Raw genomic sequence first — 19281 nt, 5'->3', positions numbered from 1 at the left:
TTTGCCAAGTTAAAGCATCCACTTGACAGGTGTGGCATATCAAGAAGCTGATGAAACAGCATGATCATTACACAGGTGCACCTTGTGCTGCAGACAATAAAAGGCCACTCGAGAATGTGCAGTTTTGTCATACAACCCAATGCCACAGATGTCTCAAGTTTTGAGGGAGTGTGCAATTGGCATGCTGACTGCAAGAATGCCTACCAGAGCTGTTGCCAGAGAATTGAATATTAATAATGTTAGATAATTTTGCAGTATGTCCAACCAGCCTCACAACTGCAGTTCATGTGTAACCACTCCAGCCCTGGACCTCCTCATCCAGCTTCTTCACCTGCGGGAGCTGTCACCCAGACAGCTGATGAAACTGAGGAGTATTTATGTTTATCATAAAGCCCTTTTTGTGGGAAAAACTCGTTCTGATTAGTTGGGCCTGGCTCCCCAAGCCCACCCATGGCTGCACCCCTGCCCAGTCATGTGAAATCAATAGATTAGGGCCTAATGCATTTATTTAAATTGACTGATTCCCTTATAATAAAATCAAATTTTATTGGTAACGTACACGTGTTTAGCAGATGTTACTGTGGGTGTAGTGAAATGGTCCTGAGGGACAGAACTCTACCACTCAACACCCCCTGCAACTTTTCTGCAGGAAAAACGTGCAATCCCAAGTCCTCTGCCACTCTCTTCACTGCTTCAGCATACAACACTTCCTGTACTACTCTGACCCTAGCAACCTCAACCTAACACGTCCGATCTTCAGCATACAACACTTCCTGTACTACTCTGACCCTAGCAACCTCAACCTGACACGTCCGATCTTCAGCATACAACACTTCCTGTACTACTCTGACCCTAGCAACCTCAACCTGACACGTCCGATCTTCAGCATACAACACTTCCTGTACTACTCTGACCCTAGCAACCTCAACCTGACACGTCCGATCTTCAGCATACAACACTTCCTGTACTACTCTGACCCTAGCAACCTCAACCTGACAAGTCCGATCTTCAGCCACGTGGGCACCCCCACAACTAACACACACACACAACTTTCTCTACCAAAACTACACATTCCTTCGTTTCATGCCCTCCTGCACACTTCTCACATCTAGGACTCTCCCTCCTACATACTGCTGCAACATGACCATAAACCTGACACCTACAACAGCTAAGTACTTTAGGAACAAACAGTCTCATGTGATAACTTACACTACCTACTTATCCTTATCTGGCAAAGACTCAAAACTCAAAACATCAAAACTCAACAGAAAAGACGTCTTCTCTGTTTCCCCACGCTCTCCACCGGATATGCGTTTCACCAAACGACGAGCATCACAGACACCGGGATTCTTCACTTTCAACTGTTCTTCCTCAACATTTAATGCCACTCCAGTTATGATTCCTTTCAACCGTGCTCTGCTCCGGAGAGCAAAACAAGTCACATTTCTTGTCTCTATTCACATCATCCAGAACGTCCGCTCCCTTTGGGCTGAAGAAACACAACAAATCCTCATTAGTCCACTCCTGGTTACAGTACTTAGCAACTCAACAGTACACAACCTCTTCTCCACCCAACCTACCACCACATTTGGATCAGCCAAAATGCAAGGATCCATTCTCTCCACAAATCTTAATACCACTGGGCCATAATCATCCTTTACACCCTCGAACCGAGGCCCTTCCACGGTGGTCCTCACTGCAGGAACTTCATCCATACTCTCGTCAGGGTTCCATTTCTGAGCTATTGGAACACTTTTCCCTCTTTTTGCACTTAACGCCAACCTTCCTCGCCACACTGCTTCCCTCTACACTCTACTTCTTCTCAACAGTCATAACTGCACCGACCACCACATCTAATTCATCTTCACTCTCGTCACTCTCCATTTCCTCAAGTTCTTTGAAAAGTTCCCTCGTTCCATATTCCGTCATAACCATTTCCATTGTTCTTTTTCTCTTGTCCATAATCTGCTCCTTCACCAGATCTTTCAGAAGACCTGTCTAATCCCCCACTCCATGTTTGGGACAAAATACATCATCTTCGGTGGTTGGCATCCAGCGTTATGGTGCATTACCGCCACCTAGTGTACTGGAGTGTGGGCCAGAGCCAGGGAGAGTCGAAATCCTACTGTACTTGTTAGCCCCGTTTCTCTTGAAAAATAGAAACTATTTTAGACTAAATCTAATGACGTTCTACTCAATATATTTGTGAAACTAATTTCCTGTGTCCCCTTTTCCCTCATACTAGAGGGAAAAGGGGATACTCTCTCTCTCGCTCTCTTTCCATTTGAGAGCCACCTCTCTTTCCCACTGACCACACTGGAGCAATGCATTCTCAATGGTTTCTGTTTCCTGGCAATAATATAAGTTCCTCCCATTCTTCTCTGCAGATCCTCTCAAGCTGTCAGGTTGCTCCACAGTTATTTTCAGGTCTCTCCAGAGATGTTCTGCCGGGTTCAGGTCCGGGCTCTGGCTGGGCCTCTCAAGGTCATTCATAGACTAGGGTCTGAATACTTATGTAAATGAGGTATTTCTGTTTTTATTCTTAAAACATTTGCTAAAAAATTTTTTTAAAACAACTGCTTTTGCTTTGTCATTATGGGGTATTGTGTGTAGATTGCTGAGAATATTGTTTTTTTTAAATTAATTTTAGAATAAGACTGTAACTTAGCAAAATGTGGAAAAGTCAAGGGATCTGAATACTTTCCGAAGACACGGTATAGACACTAGGTATGGCGTCTTCTTTTCCTCTCAGAAGCATCTTCTGTCTGTCTGGTATCTAATTTAACATAATGCATAGAGGTCACAAAACATGTCGCAGAAAACCTTTGTGTTTGAATTTTCAACGTGGACTCATGAGCAAACTGAATCATGATCTGGAGTAGAACATCACAGACCACTTTTATTATCCCACCCCTGTGCCATCTACCTGAATGTTTATGCATCTCATATGGCATATTCCCTCTATAGGACACTACTTTTGACCAGTGCTCTGGTCAGAAGTAGTGTACTATAAAGGGTAGAGGGCATCATTTGGTCATGTTTGTAAAAGAATGTGGATGTGTATGTGCACTGAATTGTGGTTTGAGACCGCATATCGGGTCCTCTTCTTCTGTGTCACTGTGCAGCTGTTGTCCCCCCCCCTTGCACTAAAAATACCCCAGAGATCTCACACCTGGACACGTGCAGAGGAGGAGGAGTGAGACACAATTGACCAAAATAATTCAAAATAAGTATTGGCTTAAGGAATAGTCAATGGCCATGTAAAATCAGAAAAGAATACTACTTCAAACTTGACCTATTCCGAAGAAATGTCTGAGAGTAGGATTATCCTGAATACATCTTGTGTTTATTACGTTTTGAAGAAGCTGTTTCATAAGTTGTCTAGAACATTTCAAAGATGCCTTTGAAGATGCTGCTGCTGACCATGCCTCAAGACCTCCTGATTTTGGGGTTAAATGATTGAGAAAGAAAAGTCAATTACCACATGAGAAGAAAAACATAACGTCATCATCTTCATAACAAATACAAGTTCAAGAAATGAAGATAATGACCGATGATGTGTTGTTTGAGACGTTCATTACCAGGTATAAAGCTGTGTAACACGATGGCTGACAGTATTAGAGTTAAACCTCGTGTTCACTAAAACAATCACCTGCACTCATGGAGTACATGTTGACTCCTTTACGAGAGCCAGCAGAGTCCCCATTCTTCTAATGAAAAAGGTGGCTGAACCACCCCTCAGTCTTTGGGGCAAATGAGCTGGGGTTATTGGGAAGTGGGGCGTTGACTTTTGGGGACTGCCTTATGGCAATGGCGAGAGCAATAGCCTGGGAGATCTCCTCATTAGCCACGGGTGGAATGGCGATGGTCGGACAGGAGCAATGGAAGGGTCGTATCTCACGCCAAAACTTTGTTCCTTGTTTAAATGGCATCCTCATCCTCCGTTGTATTGTTAGCTTCGGTAGTGTTGTCCTGGCCATTCGACATGGGTGGAGGTCTATACCTCACTCCAAACCTTGTCCCGTGAAATGGGCTTCTCATCATCTGTGGGGACATGGCTGGATATCCGTATGTTGTCTGTAGGAAAGGAGCTTACGGGCCTTCTTCTCCTTCCTCTCTCTCTTCTCCCCAGGTGTGTGCATGGGCATGGGAAGGTAAGGGGAGGGTGGCTGGGCTGACAGCAGACTGCTTGCACCTTCCCTCCGCATGTCCTCCTGGGTCTGCCTCAAGGTGTTTTCCCAGCAGCACTGAGTACAGTACTTCGGACTCTTTCACCCATCTGACAGGGCTGTAGCTTGTCCACACAGGCGCCGCACCTACTGACACTGCTGCCCGTCGACGAGGGGTGTGCCGACCTGGAGCTGGTTCACATAGGTGGTGTTTGCAACCTCCAGTGAAGCTTCCATGTAAACGGTGGACGTGGCGGTGATCTGTGAGGACACCTGCAGGTCACGGTCGGGGAGCAGTATCACTAAAGAGTCCTTCACGTCTTCGAGTTCGAGTGGGTTTTTTTTTCATTCCCATAAGGGAAGGCCTGTATGTTGTGGCCTGTATTTTGAGTGGTGGTTCCCTGTCAGGAAGGCTATCGATAAGTTTGTCGTCCGAGAGGTTTGGCTTTACCCTCCGTAGTCTGTAGGACATCATCGCTGGATGGAGCGTTCATCTCTTGAGAGGGCTGGTTCAGGTTCATCTCAGGAGTACTTTGAACCACCGGGGAGGACCTGCAAATTATCCAAGACAAGTACACAGCATACTCTGTAATCATCATCATGTTCATCATGAACCAATACTTGGCTGACGATACTTTAACCTGGACGCGGACTAATGTAAGCCAAGGAGGAAACTCCATGGACTTCCTATAGGCGACATCCTTTAAGGGGGTCCCATCTCTAGAGAGGAGAAAACACATCACATCCTTTAAGGGGGTCCCATCTCGAGAGAGGAGAAAACACATCACATCCTTTAAGGGGGTCCCATCTCTAGAGAGGAGAAAACACATCACATCCTTTAAGGGGGTTCCATCTCTAGAGAGGAGAAAACACATCACAAAATTGTCCAAGTTCTACTTTTCCCCTGATGCCTTGTGATGGATGAAATCATACCTTGAAGGCAGAACTCAGTGTGTCAGAGTGAGCAATGAGCTGTCGCCCACTCGTAGCTATGATGTGGGCGTGCCCCAAGGGTCAGTACTGGGGCCCCTCCTGTTCAGCCTGTACATTAATGATCTGCCTTCTGTCTGTACTGGGTCTGAAGTTCAAATGTATGCAGATGATACAGTGATATATGTGCATGCAAAGAGCAAACAACAAGCTGCACAAGAACTCACTACTGTAATGGTCCAGGTTACAAAGTGGCTCAGTGACTCGTGTTTGCATCTCAATGTGAAAAAAACTGTTTGCATGTTCTTCACAAAGAGGGCAACAGATGCTACTGTGCCAGATGTCTATGTGTCAGGGGAGAAGCTCCAGGTGGTATCCGATTTTAAGTACCTTGGCATCATACTTGATTCCAACCTCTCTTTTAAAAAGCATGTGAAAAAGGTAATTCAAATAACTAAATTCAACCTAGCTAATTTCCGATTTATACGAAATTGTTTGACTACAGAGGTAGCAAAACTGTACTTGAACTCTATGATACTCCCCCACTTAACATACTGCTTGACTAGTTGGGCCCAAGCTTGCTGTACAACATTTAAAACCTATTCAGTCTGTCTACAAACAGGCCCTCAAAGTGCTTGATAGGAAGCCCAATAGCCATCATCATTGTCACATCCTTAGAAAGCATGAGCTCTTGAGTTGGGAAAATCTTGTGCAATACACCGACGCATGTCTTGTATTCAAGATCCTTAATGGCCTGGCTCCCCCTCCACTCAATATTTTTGTTAAACAGAAAACCCAGACATATGGCAGCAGATCCACAAGGTCTGCCATGAGAGGTGACTGTATAGTTCCCCTAAGGAAAAGCACCTTTAGTAAATCTGCATTCTCTGTGAGAGCTTCCCATGTCTGGAATACACTGCCATCAGACACACATAACTGTACCACATATCACAGTTTCACAAAATGCTTGAAGACATGGCTAAAGGTCAATCAGATTTGTGAACATGGTCCCTAGCTGTGTGTTGCCGCTTTCCATGTTGTCTGTTGTCTGTAGCTTGTGAGGTGTGGAAACACTTTGTTGCTTTTATGAATTTTGTCTTGCTGCTTTTTGTTCTATGTTGCTCTGTCTGTATACTACGTCTTGCTTGTCCTATGTTGCTCTGTCTGTATGATATGTCTTGCTTGTCCTATGTTGCTATGTCTTGCTTGTTCTATGTTGTTATTGTCTATATTGTAATTGTTTTTAATAACCTGCCCAGGGACTGCGGTTGAAAATTAGCCGGCTGGCTAAAACCGGCACTTTTACTGAAACGTTGATCAATGTGCACTGTCCCTGTAAAAATAAAAAATAAACTCAAACTCAAACATCACATCCTTTAAGGGGGTCCCATCTTGAGAGAGGACAAAACACATCACATCCTTTAAGGGGGTCCCATCTCTAGAGAGGAGAAAACACATCACATTCTTTAACAGACTGAGGAGGAAAAGGGAGGCTTCACAGTCACACCATGGCCATTGGAGCAGCTTTAGGATTTAGTTGGAGCTTCTTTAGGATTAGATAAGATTTCTGATCCTAATTAGTGATTGTCAACAAACAGAATCGCAGCTCCTCACACCCGCTACCTGTACGACCGTCCCCTCTGAGGTCCCGGCATTTGCCTGCTGCCCACCTGCTTAGCCTGTTCCTGCATTCCCAGGTCCCGCATTTCCACGGTGGCCTCCACTCCATCAGCTGGTCACTCAACGCCCTGGGTCTGGGTTCCACCTGGATACACAGCAACCTATCTACAGTGCCTTGCGAAAGTATTCGGCCCCCTTGAACTTTGTGACCTTTTGCCACATTTCAGGCTTCAAACATAAAGATATAAAACTGTATTTTTTTGTGAAGAATCAACAACAAGTGGGACACAATCATGAAGTGGAACGACATTTATTGGATATTTCAAACTTTTTTAACAAATCAAAAACTGAAAAATTGGGCGTGCAAAATTATTCAGCCCCTTTACTTTCAGTGCAGCAAACTCTCTCCAGAAGTTCAGTGAGGATCTCTGAATGATCCAATGTTGACCTAAATGACTAATGATGATAAATACAATCCACCTGTGTGTAATCAAGTCTCCGTATAAATGCACCTGCACTGTGATAGTCTCAGAGGTCCGTTAAAAGCGCAGAGAGCATCATGAAGAACAAGGAACACACCAGGCAGGTCCGAGATACTGTTGTGAAGAAGTTTAAAGCCGGATTTGGATACAAAAAGATTTCCCAAGCTTTAAACATCCCAAATGAGCACTGTGCAAGCGATAATATTGAAATGGAAGGAGTATCAGACCACTGCAAATCTACCAAGACCTGGCCGTCCCTCTAAACTTTCAGCTCATACAAGGAGAAGACTGATCAGAGATGCAGCCAAGAGGCCCATGATGAACTGCAGAGATCTACAGCTGAGGTGGGAGACTGTCCATAGGACAACGATCAGATGTGTATTGCACAAATCTGGCCTTTATGGAAGAGTGGCAAGAAGAAAGCCATTTCTTAAAGATATCCATAAAAAGTGTCATTTAAAGTTTGCCACAAGCCACCTGGGAGACACACCAAACATGTGGAAGAAGGTGCTCTGGTCAGATGAAACCAAAATTGAACTTTTTGGCAACAATGCAAAACATTATGTTTGGCCTAAAAGCAACACAGCTCATCACCTTGAACACACCATACCCACTGTCAAACATGGTGGTGGCAGCATCATGGTTTGGGCCTGCTTTTCTTCATCAGGGACAGGGAAGATGGTTAAAATTGATGGGAAGATGGATGGAGCCAAATACAGGACCATTCTGGAAGAAAACCTGATGGAGTCTGCAAAAGACCTGAGACTGGGACGGAGATTTGTCTTCCAACAAGACAATGATCCAAAACATAAAGCAAAATCTACAATGGAATGGTTCAAAAATAAACATATCCAGGTGTTAGAATGGCCAAGTCAAAGTCCAGACCTGAATCCAATCGAGAATCTGTGGAAAGAACTGAAAACTGCTGTTCACAAATGCTCTCCATCCAATCTCACTGAGCTCGAGCTGTTTTGCAAGGAGGAATGGGAAAAAATGTCAGTCTCTCGATGTGCAAAACTGATAGAGACATACCCCAAGCGACTTACAGCTGTAATCGCAGCAAAAGGTGGCGCTACAAAGTATTAACTTAAGGGGGCTGAATAATTTTGCACGCCCAATTTTTAGTTTTTGATTTGTTAAAAAAGTTTGAAATATCCAATAAATATCGTTCCACTTCACGATTGTGTCCCACTTGTTGTTGATTCTTCACAAAAAAATACAGTTTTATATCTTTATGTTTGAAGCCTGAAATGTGGCAAAAGGTTGCAAAGTTCAAGGGGGCCGAATACTTTCGCAAGGCACTGTATCTAATCATGTCATTCATGGTCATTCTCACTGACTAACTTGTTTACTCTGCAGAATCATGTCCTTCATAGACACTTTCACTGAAAACGTGTCATTATAATGCCCGGGGTGTAGCGGAGGAAGGAGTCAGACGCAGTAGACAGAGAGTTTCAGAGTAGCGCAACTTCTTTATTCACCATCCAGGTGAAAACAGACGCCACTCAAAACAAATGCCCCAAAAACACAGGGGAACTAAACAGTCCCAAAAACAACTCACGTACACGAACAACCGTGACTTACAGGCGTGTATAATGAGTACACATAAAACAATCCCGCACACCCAGCAGGCGGGCCGGCTGACGAATAAAGCCCAACTAATAAACCTAATTAACAACAGGTGTAACTAATAAACAGACAAGGAGGGGGAGGAAAAGATCAGTGGCAGCTCGTAGGCCGGTGACGACGAGCGCCACCCGAACGGGAAGGGGAGCCACCTTCAGTAGGAGTCGTGACAGTTATTCTAACAAATAGCATGTGAATTATGAACATTCCAATGGACGCTTAAAATGTTCCATATAGATACTGTACCTGATATTCTATCACATGTATTGCTGACTGTCTACTATCTATGCTGACTCTTTTTACTAAGTGTTGTGTTGTGGCCATGTTATCCTGTCCCATTGGGTTGTGTTGTGTTGTGGCCATGTGTTCCTGTCCCGTTGGGTTGTGTTGTGTTTGGTTGTGTTGTGTTGTGGCCATGTGTTCCTGTCCCATTGGGTTGTGTTGTGTTGTGTTGTGGCCATGTGTTCCTGTCCCATTAGGTTGTGTTATGTTGTTGTGGCCATGTGTTCCTGTCCCGTTGGGTTGTGTTGTGTTGTGTTGTGGCCATGTGTTCCTGTCCCATTGGGTTGTGTTGTGTTGTGGCCATGTGTTCCTGTCCCATTGGGTTGTGTTGTGTTGTGGCCATGTGTTCTTGTCCCATTGGGTTGTGTTGTGTTTGGTTGTGTTGTGTTGTGGCCATGTGTTCCTGTCCCATTGGGTTGTGTTGTGTTGTGTTGTGGCCATGTGTTCCTGTCCCATTAGGTTGTGTTATGTTGTTGTGGCCATGTGTTCCTGTCCCGTTGGGTTGTGTTGTGTTGTGTTGTGGCCATGTGTTCCTGTCCCATTGGGTTGTGTTGTGTTGTGTTGTGTTGTGGCCATGTTTACCTGTCCCATTGGGTTGTGTTGTGTTGTGGCCATGTGTTCCTGTCCCGTTGGGTTGTGTTGTGTTGTGTTGTGGCCATGTGTTCCTGTCCCGTTGGGTTGTGTTGTGTTGTGGCCATGTGTTCCTGTCCCGTTGTGTTGTGTTGTGGCCATGTGTTCCTGTCCCGTTGTGTTGTGTTGTGGCCATGTGTTCCTGTCCCGTTGTGTTGTGTTGTGGCCATGTGTTCCTGTCCCGTTGGGTTGTGTTGTGTTGTGGCCATGTGTTCCTGTCCCGTTGGGTTGTGTTGTGTTGTGTTGTGGCCATGTGTTCCTGTCCCGTTGGGTTGTGTTGTGGCCATGTGTTCCTGTCCCGTTGGGTTGTGTTGTGTTGTGGCCATGTGTTCCTGTCCCGTTGGGTTGTGTTGTGTTGTGGCCATGTGTTCCTGTCCTGTTGGGTTGTGTTGTGTTGTGTTGTGGCCATGTGTTCCTGTCCCGTTGGGTTGTGTTGTGGCCATGTATTCCTGTCCCATTGGGTTGTGTTGTGTTGTGTTGTGGCCATGTATTCTTGTCCCATTGGGTTGTGTTGTGTTGTGTTGTGGCCATGTGTTCCTGTCCCGTTGGGTTGTGTTGTGTTGTGTTATGGCCATGTGTTCCTGTCCCGTTGGGTTGTGTTGTGGCCATGTGTTCCTGTCCCGTTGGGTTGTGTTGTGGCCATGTGTTCCTGTCCCATTGGGTTGTGTTGTGTTGTGGCCATGTGTTCCTGTCCCATTGGGTTGTGTTGTGTTGTGGCCATGTGTTCCTGTCCCGTTGGGTTGTGTTGTGGCCATGTGTTCCTGTCCCGTTGGGTTGTGTTGTGGCCATGTGTTCCTGTCCCGTTGGGTTGTGTTGTGTTGTGTTGTGTTGTGGCCATGTGTTCCTGTCCCGTTGGGTTGTGTTGTGGCCATGTGTTCCTGTCCCGTTAAGGTTGTGTTGTGTTGTGGCCATGTGTTCCTGTCCCGTTGGGTTGTGTTTTGTTGTGTTGTGGCCATGTGTTCCTGTCCCGTTGGGTTGTGTTGTGTTGTGTTGTGGCCATGTGTTCCTGTCCCGTTGGGTTGTGTTGTGGCCATGTATTCCTGTCCCATTGGGTTGTGTTGTGTTGTGTTGTGGCAATGTATTCTTGTCCCATTGGGTTGTGTTGTGTTGTGGCCATGTGTTCCTGTCCCGTTGGGTTGTGTTGTGTTGTGTTATGGCCATGTGTTCCTGTCCCGTTGGGTTGTGTTGTGGCCATGTGTTCCTGTCCCGTTGGGTTGTGTTGTGGCCATGTGTTCCTGTCCCATTGGGTTGTGTTGTGTTGTGGCCATGTGTTCCTGTCCCATTGGGTTGTGTTTTGTTGTGGCCATGTGTTCCTGTCCCGTTGGGTTGTGTTGTGTTGTGGCCATGTGTTCCTGTCCCGTTGGGTTGTGTTGTGGCCATGTGTTCCTGTCCCATTGGGTTGTGTTGTGTTGTGGCCATGTGTTCCTGTCCCATTGGGTTGTGTTGTGTTGTGGCCATGTGTTCCTGTCCCATTGGGTTGTGTTGTGTTGTGGCCATGTGTTCTTGTCCCATTGGGTTGTGTTGTGTTGTGGCCATGTGTTCCTGTCCCGTTGGGTTGTGTTGTGTTTGGTTGTGTTGTGTTGTGGCCATGTGTTCCTGTCCCATTGGGTTGTGTTGTGTTGTGTTGTGGCCATGTGTTCCTGTCCCATTAGGTTGTGTTATGTTGTTGTGGCCATGTGTTCCTGTCCCGTTGGGTTGTGTTGTGGCCATGTGTTCCTGTCCCGTTGGGTTGTGTTGTGGCCATGTGTTCCTGTCCCGTTGGGTTGTGTTGTGCTGTGGCCATGTGTTCCTGTCCCATTGGGTTGTGTTGTGTTGTGGCCATGTGTTCCTGTCCCGTTGGGTTGTGTTGTGGCCATGTGTTCCTGTCCCGTTGGGTTGTGTTGTGGCCATGTGTTCCTGTCCCGTTGGGTTGTGTTGTGTTGTGTTGTGTTGTGGCCATGTGTTCCTGTCCCGTTGGGTTGTGTTGTGGCCATGTGTTCCTGTCCCGTTGGGTTGTGTTGTGTTGTGGCCATGTGTTCCTGTCCCATTGGGTTGTGTTGTGTTGTGTTGTGGCCATGTGTTCCTGTCCCGTTGGGTTGTGTTGTGTTGTGTTGTGGCCAATGTGTTCCTGTCCCGTTGGGTTGTGTTGTGGCCATGTATTCCTGTCCCATTGGGTTGTGTTGTGTTGTGGCCATGTATTCTTGTCCCATTGGGTTGTGGTGTGTTGTGGCCATGTGTTCCTGTCCCGTTGGGTTGTGTTGTGTTGTGTTATGGCCATGTGTTCCTGTCCCATTGGGTTGTGTTGTGGCCATGTGTTCCTGTCCCGTTGGGTTGTGTTGTGGCCATGTGTTCCTGTCCCATTGGGTTGTGTTGTGTTGTGGCCATGTGTTCCTGTCCCATTGGGTTGTGTTTTGTTGTGGCCATGTGTTCCTGTCCCGTTGGGTTGTGTTGTGGCCATGTGTTCCTGTCCCGTTGGGTTGTGTTGTGTCCATGTGTTCCTGTCCCGTTGGGTTGTGTTGTGTTGTGGCCATGTGTTCCTGTCCCATTGGGTTGTGTTGTGTTGTGTTGTGGCCATGTGTTCCTGTCCCGTTGTGTTGTGTTGTGTTGTGGCCATGTGTTCCTGTCCCGTTGGGTTGTGTTGTGTTGTGTTGTGGCCATGTGTTCCTGTCCCGTTGGGTTGTGTTGTGTTGTGTTGTGGCCATGTGTTCCTGTCCCATTGGGTTGTGTTGTGTTGTGTTGTGGCCATATGTTCTTGTCCCATTGGGTTGTGTTTGTGTTGTGGCCATGTGTTCCTGTCCCGTTGTGTTGTGTTGTGGCCATGTTTTCCTGTCCCGTTGTGTTGTGGCCATGTGTTCCTGTCCCATTGGGTTGTGTTGTGTTGTGGCCATGTGTTCCTGTCCCATTGGGTTGTGTTGTGTTGTGGCCATGTGTTCCTGTCCCATTGGGTTGTGTTGTGTTGTGGCCATGTGTTCCTGTCCCGTTGGGTTGTGATATCTGTTCTCCTTGTGCTGTAACTTTTGTGTTTTGTCATATGTCCCTGTCCTTCTGTCTGTCTTGTCCTGTGATTTCAATGTTGTTTTGTTATTTTATGCATCGCTCTGCACTTCTCAGTCGTCACTGGCCAGGCTGTCATTGTAAATAGGAATTTGTTCTTAATTACCTTGCCTGGACCATCTAACATAAAGTTGTAAAACACTGAACTTCCTTTTTAAATACACCATTGGTAATACCATCCTCCAGGTTGGCAAAAAAAAATCTAATGTAATGTGTATTCTAACTTTATGTATATATATTTACATTATCTACAGTATTGTAGGGAATACATGCCCAATAAAAAAATACTTAATTCATTTGCAAAACATTAGGAAACATTCCATGACAGACTGACCAGATGAATCCAGGTGAAAGCTATGATCCCTTACTGATGTCACTTGTCAAATCCTCTTCAATCAGTGTGGACAAAGGGGAGGAGACAAGTTAAAGTAGGATTTTGAGGCCTTGAGACAATTGAGACATAGATTGCGTGTGTGTGTCATTCAGAGGATGAATGGGCAAGACAAAAGATGTAAGTGCCTTTGAACGGAGTCTGGTAGCAGGTGCCAGGCGCACTGGTTTGAGTGTGTCAAGAACTGCAACGCTGCTGTTATTTTTAATACCCTCAGCAGTTTCCCGTGTGTATCAAGAATGTTCCACCACCCAAAGGACATCCAGCCAACTTGACACAACCGTGGGAAATATTGGAGTCAACATGGACCAGCATCCCTGTGGAACGTTTTTGACACCTTTTAGAGCCCATGCCTCGAAAAAATTGAGACTGTTTTGAGGGCAAAAGGTGGTGCAACTTAATATTAGGAAGGTGTTCCTAATGTATAGTATTGTACATTCAGTGTAGTATGCACTTCATGGATGGTATGGCCCTGTATGACCTAACCAACCTATGACCTAACCAACCAAATGATATGCTCACCGATATGCTCACCGATTGAAATTCAAACACCTACCAAGAGGGTGTGTCCTGCTCAAGGTTGGTCTCAAAGGTTTCTACAATATATTTTATATATATATATATATATATATATATTTATAACTGGGTGGTTCGAGCACTGAATGCTAATTGGCTGACAGCCGTTGTATATCAAATCAAATTGTACTTGTCACATACACATGGTTAGCAGATGTCAATGCAAGTGTAGCGAAATGCTTGTCAGACAGTATACCACGGGTATGACAAAACATGTATTTTTATTGCTCTAACTATATTGGTAACCAGTTGATAATGGCAATAAGGCACCTCGGAGGTTTGTGGTAGATGGCCAACTCCACGTTGCGTCGTGCTTAAGAACAGCCCTTAGCCGTGGTATATACCACACCGCCTGGTGCATTATTGCTTAAATATATATGATACCATTCCATTGACTCCATTCCAGCAATTCTTATGAGCCGTCCTCCCCTCAGCAGCCTCCACTGGTGTCAATATTATGAAAACTTTTGTGATGTGTTCATTTAGTAATACGTTATAAAGAGTCAAAGAAATATACTGTACTGGATAAATAATAACTTTCCTGAACCAACACTTACAATTAACCCCCCACCCCTTTCTAACTCTGACTTTGCTGATAAGTACTTTATTGAGGAAAGGTGTACTTACTATGCTTGTGATATGTGGTTGTCCCACCTAGCTATCTTAAGATGAATGCACTAAATGTAAGTTGCTATGGATAAGAGCGCTGCTAAATGACTCAAATGTAATTCTACAAAGGTGGTATACAATAGATTGTATAAAACAGGTATATATGCTATAATATATGTTTATCCTCTGTGTTGCATCATATCTTTCATTACTTACTGTTTTTCTCAATCGCGTACAATCATTTTTGGGATCTGTGTTGAAACGTATCTATAGCAGAACACCAACGATGAAATGTTCAAATACATTTTTTGGGGAGCTGCAGAGCGTCAAGACCATCCTGAAGAGGAGCTAGCTCAGTGGGGCCACGCAGCAGAGAACCATTGAGGAGCGGCAGAGGAAGTTGGATGAGGTGGAAGTCAGGGCCTTGTGCATGGAGAGAGACCTTGAAGAGACGTGTCATCAACTGAAGGGAGACCAGAGCAGGACCTCCCAGCTGGAGAAGGCTCTGAAAGACAGACTTAAGATCAGCGAGGAGTCTGAGACCAGGGCCTCCCAGCTGGAGAAGGAGATGGCAGATATGGAGGCCAGGCTGCAGGGCGAGGAGAGCAGGGCCTCTCGGCTGGCCAGAGCTTTGAAAGAGGAGCAGAATGCCTACGACGAGCTAAGGAGTGAGCCAGGGAAAATTGAGGAGAAGAAGAGTTAGCTGGAGAATAACTTGGCTGAAAGTGAAACAGTCTCGACTATCTGCACCCAGCTGAGGAGGGAGATCCAGGCTAATGTGAACAAAGTGGAGCCGTGGCGGGCAAAGAGGATCTCCTTTGAGCAGCTCAAGGCTGAGCTGGAGGGCAAGATGGCAAGAATGGAGGAAGAGAGCATTTCCGAAAAGAGCCTGGGGCCGGCACTGAGCTAGCGGAGAAGGAGATTGGCAGACTCTGGCAGCCCAGCGGCAGTCTGCAGAGGAGAAATCACTGCTTTGAAGATTTGATTGAGATAAACCAAAGTCATTTGTTAGGTAAAGAGTTCGCCTGTTTATGTTCATTGTGCCACAAGCCAATGTGTGATTATAATGCGTTATGCTCTCTTTGAATAAAAAATTAACTTAAAGTAGTAACTATATTTTCCTGTATGGGAACTTCTTTTGTTGAGTGCATCATATAGCAAATCACATTGCACATCCATATCAAGTAAGCAATTGTGAGTGAAACTCATGCCAAAAATAGATCGCTGTTCATTGAACTTCTGTCTCCTGTAAATTCTAAAACAAAATAGCCACTAGATGGCGCCCTACACCATTTAATGTAGAGAACTTGTAAATGAAAAAGTCCTTCTGAAGACAGTTGTTTTGATGATTGACGGATGGACCATTGAAATTGTTGTCCCTCCAGATCACATGGAACTACTATCGTCCCAAGAAGATTGCCAGTTCTGAGAACAGCAGCACCAGCCCTGCTTCATCATCATCATTATCGTCATCACCACCAACATTTACCTTAGATTCCCTGTGTTCAACAATCATATCAATACCACTTATTCATCACAGAATCCATTTAATAAAGGTATACTTTGGAGTGAAACTAAAAAGGATCTAAACAATGATGTTCCCCAAAGTCAAGAGTTGCCCACCTAACTCGAGCAAAGCCAGAGCACAGCTCCATTGATTACCATGGTGCATTGCATGCCTCTCCTCTCCTCTCCTTTCCAATTCAACTCTCTGTGTGAGAAGGGGTGGTTGTGGTGGTCCTGTTTACTCTCTGCTGAAAGTTTTGGGGCTGACCGGGTGTCTGTCTGTCTGCCTGGAGCTGAGAGCGCTCTCCCTCCCTCTGTGGAGGCCAATCACCAGCTGAAAGTTTTGGGGCTGACCGGGTGTCTGTCTGTCTGCCTGGAGCTGAGAGCGCTCTCCCTCCCTCTGTGGAGGCCAATCACCAGCTGAAAGTTTTGGGGCTGACCGGGTGTCTGTCTGTCTGCCTGGTGCTGAGAGCGCTCTCCCTCCCTCTGTGGTGGCCAATCACCAGTGAGTGAGTGATGAGGAGCGTGCCTCCTTTGATCCCTGCTTTATTCCGGGCACGGGGCACCCCCTCCTGTCTGCCATTACTCCTGCCCTGCTGATTAGAACATTAGAACAGAACAGCAACCTTCTGGAGCAGACTGATAAAAGCCCCAGGGTGGGTAGGATCTTTCCCTGCGTGGACAGGGATGGTTTGTTGTGTAGCTGTAAACCTCATGGAACCTTTGGCTAGTTTCTATAGCTAGAAAGGACTAACTAGGCTAACCCCCCACCCCCCAAGCAGACACCTTGTCTGCCCTGAAAGAACTTCATTGGACTCTATGTAAACTGGAAACCACATATCCCGAGGTGGCATTTATTGTAGCTGGATATTTTAACAAGGCTAATCTGAATCTGGCTCCCTAAATTTGATCAGAATATCGAATGCGCGAGCCGTGCTGGCAAAATCCTGGATCATTGCTATTCTAACCCCCCCCCCCCCCTCCTTTAAGCAAATCTGGGCATGACTCCAATTTGTTGCTCCCAGCCTATAGACAGATACTAAAAAAGGGAACGCCCATGCTCAGGTCTGTTCAACGCTGGTCCGACTAATCTGATTCCACGCTTCAAGATTGCTTCGATCACGTGGACTGGGATATGTTCCGGATAGCGTCGAACAACAACATTGATGTATACACTGATTCGGTGAGCGAGTTTATTAGCAAGTGCATCGGTGATGTTGTACCCATGGCGACTATTAAAACCTTCCCCAACCAGAAACCGTGGATTGATGGCAGCATTCGAGCAAAACGAAAAGTGCGAACCACTGCTTTTAATCAGGGTAAGGAGACCAGAAACATGACCGAATACAAATAGTGTAGCTATTCCCTCCGCAAGGCAATCAAACAAGCAAAGCGTCAGTATAGAGACAAAGTAGATTCAACGGCTCAGACACAAGAGGTATGTGGCAGGGTCTACAGTTAATCACGGACTACAAAAAGAAAACCAGCCCCGTCGCGGACCCCGATGTCTTGCTCCCAGACAAACTAAACAGCTTCTTTACTCGCTTTGAGGACAATACAGTGCCACAGACACGGCCCACTACGAAAACCTGCAGACTCGCCTTCACCGCAGCCAACGTGAGTAAAACCTTTAAATGTGTTAACCCTCGCAAGGCTGCCGGCCCAGACGGCATCCCCAGCCGCGTCCTCAGAGTGCAGACCAGCTGACGGGTGTGTTTACGGACATATTCAATCAATCCCTATCCCAGTCGGCTGTCCCCACATGCTTCAAGAGGGCCACCATTGTTCTTGTTCCCAAGAAAGCCAAGATAACTGAGATAAACAACTACCGACCCGTAGCACTCACTTCCTTCATCATGAAGTGCTTTGAGAGACTATTGCTTCAAGGACCATATCACCTCCACCCTACCTGACACGCCAGACCCACTCCAATGCTTACCGCCCCAATAGTTCTACAGACGACGCAACCACAATCACACTGCACACTGCCCTAACCCATCTGGACAAGAGGAATACCTATGTGAGAATGCTGTTCATCGACTACAGCTCAGCATTTAACACCATAGTACCCTCTAAACTCGTCATTAAGCTCGAGACCCTGGGTCTCGACCCCGCCCTGTGCAACTGGGTACTGGACTTCCTGACGGGCTACCCCCCAGGTGGTGAGGGTAGGTAACAACATCTCCACCCCGCTGATCCTCAACACTGGAGCCCCACAAGGGTGCGTTCTGAGCCCTCTCATGTACTCCCTGTTCACCCATGACTGCGTGGCCATGCATGCACACAACTCAATCATCAAGTTTGCAGAGGACACAACAGTGGTAGACTTGATTACCAACAACGACAAGACGGCCTACAGGGAGGAGGTGAGGGCCCTCGGAGTATGGTGTCAGGAAAAATAACCTCTCACTCAACGTCAACGAAACAAAGGAGATGATTGTGGAGTACAGGAAACAGCAGAGGGAGCACCCCCCTATCCACATCGACGGGACAGTAGTGGAAAAGGTGAAAAGTTTTAAATTCCTCGGTGTACACATCACGGACCAACTGAAATGGTCCACACACAGACAGCGTGGTGAAGAAGGCGCAACAGCGCCTCTTCAACCTCAGGAGGCTGAAGAAATTTGGCTTGTCACCAAAAACACTCACAAACTTTTACAGATGCACAATCGAGAGCATCCTGTCGGGCTGTATCACCGCCTGGTACGGCAACTGCTCCGCCCACAACCGTAAGGCTCTCCAGAGGGTAGTGAGGTCTACACAACGCATCACCGGGGGCAAACTACCTGCCCTCCAGTACACCTACACCACCCGATGTCACAGGAAGGCAAAAAGATCATCAAGGACAACAATCACCCGAGCCACTGCCTGTTCACCCTGCTATCATCCAGAAGGCGAGGTCAGTACAGGTGCATCAAAGCTGGGACCGAGAGACTGAAAAACAGCTTCTATCTCAAGGACATCAGACTGTTAAACAGCCACCACTAACATTGAGTGGCTGCTGCCAACACACTGACTCAAATTTCTAGCCACTTCTATAATGCAAAATTGGATGTAATAAGTGTATCACTTGTCCCTTTAAACTATGCCACTTTATATAATGTTTACATACCCTACATTACTCATCTCATATGTCTATACATATACTATACTGTACCATCTACTGCCTCTTGCCTTTGGCCATCGCTCATCCAAATATTGACGTGTACATATTCTTATTCATTCCTTTATACTTGTGTGTATAAGGTAGTTGTTGTGAAATTGTTAGATTGTTAGATATTACTGCACGGTTGGAACTAGAAGCACAAGCAATTCACTACACTCGCATTAACCTCTGCTAACCATGTGTATGTGACCAATACAAATTGATTTGCTGTACCCCCCCACATTGACTCGGTACCGGTACCCCTTGTATATAGCTTATTGT

This window comes from Oncorhynchus masou, chromosome 4 (genome assembly GCF_036934945.1).
Source record: "Oncorhynchus masou masou isolate Uvic2021 chromosome 4, UVic_Omas_1.1, whole genome shotgun sequence".
Lineage (NCBI taxonomy): Eukaryota > Metazoa > Chordata > Actinopteri > Salmoniformes > Salmonidae > Oncorhynchus > Oncorhynchus masou.
The sequence above is the reverse complement of the archived record's forward strand: the minus strand, read 5'-3'. Positions refer to the sequence as shown.